The sequence below is a fragment of the Rhodnius prolixus genome, unplaced genomic scaffold (assembly GCF_049639745.1).
Source record: "Rhodnius prolixus isolate KJV_2025 unplaced genomic scaffold, Rpr scaffold_6, whole genome shotgun sequence".
Classification (NCBI taxonomy): domain Eukaryota; kingdom Metazoa; phylum Arthropoda; class Insecta; order Hemiptera; family Reduviidae; genus Rhodnius; species Rhodnius prolixus.
The window spans coordinates 36,410,314-36,416,249 of NW_027411634.1; the positions used below are offsets into that span (position 1 = coordinate 36,410,314).

The following is a 5,936-nucleotide window of genomic DNA, read 5'->3' on the forward strand; positions in this document are numbered from 1 at the left end:
TACATATTTTACTCTTAGATCAAGTCAGTTATTTGGATATCTTGTAAATTAAGCCTTGTAAATAATGTCTAGTTAAATAATTTATGATTTCCAAATATCGCAATTAAAATTACTACCCATTATTTTAAATGTACAATATCAATTTCACCATGGAATCAATGGTTGTATTACTATGAATATTAATATATTAATTGTTGCAGAGTAAGTGTTTTTAAATTATATTTTTTTAACTATTTAGTGTTTTCATGAATAATTAATGATTTATTTCTAGATGGAATTAATGTTTTAAAATTTGATTTTATCAGTATCTAACTTTATCAGTAAAAGAACAAATAAACAAACTATTGTTAAACATAGAAACAAATAGAACACTAATTACCATAATTTTAGTTTTGTTCCAAATATAATTAAGTTTAACTTTTTGTATTTTAATCTGCTCCAATAAGGCATGATACAGTGAATTAGAAGGAGATTTGCAGATTATAGATCTACATAAGTATGACGGCGTGAGGGTTTGTTTTTGAAATTGATAACTAGTTTTTTACGTTTGTTTTATAATGAGTTCAGCTTATCCTTCTCTTAGATTTGAAGTACGGTTATATTTATCTGCCCCACTAAAAGAAAACACAGCGGGCAAAAATTGAACACTATATCTAAGCTTTAAATTTGATAAGGTTCAGATGGGATATAATTTTAAATAAAGTAATACCCAATTTCTAATCATATATTAAATTAAGAAAATGAATATTACAATAACAAGAATAATACAAAAGAGAACTCATTTGAATAAAAAAACTTTAATAGTTTCTTCGTGGTAGAATCTAGTACTTCATATCCCGCTACATCGCAGACTTCCAACTTCTACATTATAGGCTGCTATTCGACCTGTAAATGCTTCCTTCAGTGTCTCAGCTGAATGTACAAAATCATCTAGTTCCAATGTCTCGGAATACCTGTAACATTCAATTATAAGAGTCTACGACTTTGTGATAATGGAGACATTAAAAGCACCTATATAATTTTGCCATTCCCTTACAATTAAATAGGTGGGGTATTTCTCATTCACTCTCTCTTCTATCATAAAAAAATACGCAGTTACATAGCTAATGTCTGTATATTTTCTGATCATAAACACAAAAATAGGTGAATATAACTGAGCCATTTTAATAAAACTGACGGATCATTTTTTAAATTTCAATTGTAATTAATTCTTATGCAAAATTATTAAAATAAATTCCCATCACTAGTGAATTGGCCTATTACATCGGCTACATCTACACGCCCATCTGACAACAACAAACATATATGAGTGGATTATGAAATACTACTCGCTATTAATACAAATAATATCTTTTACTTAGAATAATGGTCACAAAAGAGGTGAATAGTACTCTACAATTAATAATAAAAATTACGTAAAAAATATTAGTGGTTGTCTTCTTCATCAAATTTACACGAAAAAATTGCCAATGAATTGGTTAGAACATCAACCTTTCTTCTGCTTATATTTTGATGACAAATAATTCAGTGCTTACTTTCACCCCAGTCTTATATTTTGCAAACCAAACCAACATGTATTAATTGAATGTTGCAAAACTAATCATTTAAAAGTTTTACGAAAGCTTGAAGATCTTCATTAACTGATCAATGAATTTTAGTACTATTCTTAACAGTTTAACTTTATCAAATCCTTCCTTCAGAGACAGAATTGGTGTATGTACAGTATCATCTAGTTTAGATTTGTCAGAATATCTGTAACATAAAGTAAATTACGGTTTGTTATTGGGGATAACAAGCATTCATAGAATTTGACTATTATTCTTCAAATGATTACTTAAGGGTAGGAATTAGACAATGATAATCTAATTCTTCAGCCAAGTTATCGGGAGGAATACAGAACACAGTGTGTGTTGCTGAAATATACTGACAATTGCAATTGACTACCACGTAGTATCCATTGTAGCGCTTTTCAATTTTACAATGGCTCTCTCCCCGTTTACTTGGCTGAAGAAAATCCAGCAGATTATTTTATTCCAAATATTCTTTCATATAAAATACAAAAATAATGTTCTTCCAAATTAATGTCTTAGTCATCCCCTTGTACTTCAAAAATCAAAACCATTCTCCGACCAAAAATCTGAAGTGGTTTGATTGATATTTATCAATTAGAAAACAATCAGAGATACAAGGAAACAGATTTTTATGGGATTCTGTTCATTTAGCAGTTCCTCTCGGATCTGTTTTTTGACATCATTTTTATTCTGTTTACATAAGCTGTGCTTTGCCTGAATTACAATATGGTGTAACAAAATTAAATTTGAATCTGTGCTCAATTGGTGCGTGAGACAAACAAAAAAATATTATGTTCAATATTACTATAACCAAAGCCATGATTTTTTAAAAGCCAGATATGACATCAATATAACTATTAAAGCCATTTTGTAAATTACAGCAAATCCCTGTCCCATGCGTGATATCCGCAAAATGTTTGGATGTACAATCATCATAAACTATCGTGGAATAATCATGTTAGTTTTCTTTAATTTTAAAATCATTGCATCGTCTAAAATATATTACAAACATTCTATTTCGCTAAGTGAAAAGTTGGTTGTAACGTTAATATATCGTTACCTTGATTACTATTCGTTGGTATATAATTATCTGCAGAGCTAAATTTAATATTGCAAAGGTCTCTTAGTTCCTGTGTCCGTATTATTTTGAATGAAAGATGGGGTTGAATATATTACTCCTCATTTTCATTTTTCTCACTTCGTTTTTCTTGTTTAACAGCGTCTGAAGTATAATATTTCCATGTTACTTCTTGTAATGCATTTCAGAAATAAATACCTGCAATATTTATTTGATAGGTTCATTAGCAAGGCTCAATCAGATTTTAGAAAAACAGAGGAATCATTCTACATTCTCCTCCAATATATGGGTATAATATATCCAATAATATGGTATACTCCTCCAATCAGAACAGTTATTTGAAACAATAATTTCTAATTGAATCCTCTTTATTCGAGAAATCTTTAGCTCCAACATTAAACCATAATACGTACTACCTTTCCACTTTCTCTATCTCGTAAAAAAAGTGAATACGACGCTAATGTCTGAATAGTCTGTGCAGACTAGTGAGCTACTAAATCAGCTATCAGTTTCACTCCATAATCAACTTTTATTTCGTACCGTACATCTTTGTACCAACTGAATGTTACTTTTACTTGTTAGAGGCAAGTGCAACTCTGAACATGCGTGAACAAATTTGAGTGAGATTTAAGTAATCAAAATGTGAAGGTGATGAAGCTCTCCAAATAATGGTGATGTACGATTCTCATCAGTTAAACTTCATAGAACATTAAAAGTATTAAGTATAAGTATATTACAATATTAAGTATTAAAATATTTTTACCTACATACGCTATTTGAGTATACTCTTGCATAAAAATAGCCACCTTTAGCATTAGTTAAGGCTTGTGTTTCATCCCATAAATTAATGTATATTGCTATGCCATTTTTCTTGCTCGTTTTAATCAGTACCTTTAAAATTATCAATAGATTTCTATTAAAATTACAAAATTAAAAATTACATACTATCAAACGATTATTAAAAAAAAAGATTTCCTACCACTAAAAATCATTTCAATATGATCTGTTGTCACCTACACCTTACAAATAGTAAGTTCTTCGTAAAAATTTAATTTATATTTATTTTTGGTTGCAATAAAAAATCTATACAACAACCCGGACACGAAGAAGGCATAAAAAAAGTTACCACTAAAACGAAGTTTGATAAAATCCAAAGACCTATTAAGAAAAGCGCATTTCGCACCGCATTGACACAAATAATAATAAAAATAAAACCAACCCTATTTCAAGAAAAGTTTTCCCATTCTCTCCCCCAACTTCTCTATTGCCCAAGCAAAATCTGTAACAAATGGATCCCTCTCGTAAATAGTTGTTTCGAAATAATCTTATCTACTGAGCATTAGTAAAATACCAAAATGAAGAATTCCTCTGAAATATGTATAAGGATTCACAGAAAGACTTTTTTTCTAATAATTACTCCTGCGTCCACTGGTGGCCTTCACTAGGAGTTTCTGAAGGTAATATCGTGGAATAATTTTGTTAATTCCGTTAGGTTTTAAAAACTAATTAACAAAACTTTAAAAACATTCTGCTTATTTCACTAAGAAAACAATTGGTAGCAACCTTAAAATTTCCTTACCTTGAATACTCTTCGTTGGTGTATAATTTTACTACAGAGCAAAATATAAAATTGCAACGGTTTTATTGTAAAGATGAAAATATTACCCCTCACTTCATCGTTCTTGGTTTGTGTGAATGAAGTAAAAAGCAAGTATTATATTTCATTGATAACTTCTTTTAATGCGTTTCAGCAATAAACACCGGCCATATTTATTTCACAGGTTCATTAGTAAGGCCCAATTAGATCTTAGAAACACCAGAGGAGTTAAGAAATTTATACTTTACCAAGAGATCAGTTTCACCCGCAAATCAGCATTAATTTTATTCCATATAATTGATTTGTATCAATTGAATGTTCTTTTACTAGTTAAAACAAATGGCAAACCATGTAATAATGATAACGTAAACATGATGAAGCATTTCAATACATTCTCAACTGTAAATAATAATTGTCATTCACTATTTATAATAAAAAAAATATTTAAATACCATCCTTCAAAATTCTACCGAATTTTTTATTGTCGCAGGTTTTCGACCAAACTATCCGCCTGACGTATTAGACTAAATTAAAGTATGTTTCCTATCTTCCTATTAAAACTAAAAATAATAATAAATTCATGTTTCAAATTAATATGCTTTTAATTAATTAATAACTAACTGAATATTATCTATTGAAAGAGAAGGTTATTGTTTAAGGTTTACACAAATCGCCAACAGAGCGCTCTGCTAACTGAAAAAATTCTTTTTTAAATCAAACCAGCTTAAATAATATAAAAATTTCAAGTTTTGTATTAGGATACAAACCAGCGGAGGAGCTCTAATATGGTTTTATTCCTTTTTTTCATTTTTATCATTTTTTTTAAATATTTAACAATAAAATATTTGTTTTTGACAATTTTTTGTATTTATTTAATATCTATTAAACAAATTTATAGCCCTTTAACTCTAGTTTTTTTAAAATGCTATTTAGTGAGAAAAAAATTAATTTTTATCTATTTCTAGGCTAAAGGTTAGAAAGAGTACTGTTTTTTCTTTATGTTTTTATCTGTTCCTTAGAAAAGAAATAACATTTTTCTGTTTTAGGCCATAATTCTCTTAAAAACTACTAGGATATAATAACATTTAGAAAAAATTTAAGAGTGTATCATAAAGCTCAGAGTTTAGTAAAAGTTCAATTTACCAACTTTCAGACTCAAGGTTACTCTTTACTTTCTTTGTTTTTACTTTTAATTTTGAAAATATAACTGTGCGCAGTATAAAAGGTAATGCACTATCTAAATAATTAATGATCCCAACTTTTAACAACAGAAAAGATATGGTTATTGTTTCATAGTTTTCAAGGGAATTCAGCACACTTTAGGTAACTGGGAAATAGTACTGAAGAAAATCAAACTGGAAATACTTTATTCTGAACCATTCCTATAGAATAATTACATTGTGATTAATAATGATTGGTTCTGATGGCATGTTTAAGAGAAATTTCAAGTATCTATCTTAAAGAAAGTATGTTTTATCAAGTAAGTAACAACTGATATTAGATTAAATGTAACTCGTATTTTTGTATAAATTTATTCGAAAACCAAAGTGACTAAACAGGTTTGAAAAACTTTTGGAGATCCAGCTGATTATTGGTTTCGAAATATTGTTTTATCTTATAGCTCACTATATTTTCGAAAGGATTAGAAACAATAGACAGCAATGAAATAGGGTGATGTACCTATAGTGAG

General features: G+C 28.7%; 1 long non-coding RNA gene across 8 annotated transcripts; it reads right to left on the bottom strand.

Annotated features, from left to right (window-relative positions):
• Positions 1 to 708: 708 nt before the first annotated feature.
• On the bottom strand, positions 709 to 4,925 carry LOC141460870 (uncharacterized). Of its 8 annotated transcripts, none has more exons than XR_012462401.1 (5): positions 4,229 to 4,925; positions 3,869 to 3,928; positions 3,413 to 3,540; positions 2,632 to 2,847; positions 709 to 1,752 (listed from the first exon to the last, which is right to left on the bottom strand). It is a non-coding gene; the product is annotated as an uncharacterized lncRNA (long non-coding RNA). The 8 variants fall into 8 exon arrangements; XR_012462399.1 differs by lacking the exon at positions 3,869 to 3,928 and having other exon boundaries at positions 709 to 953; positions 1,037 to 1,752; positions 4,229 to 4,916; XR_012462403.1 differs by lacking the exon at positions 3,869 to 3,928 and having other exon boundaries at positions 709 to 1,286; positions 1,416 to 1,752; positions 4,229 to 4,914.
• Between the last annotated feature and the right edge of the window lie 1,011 nt (positions 4,926 to 5,936).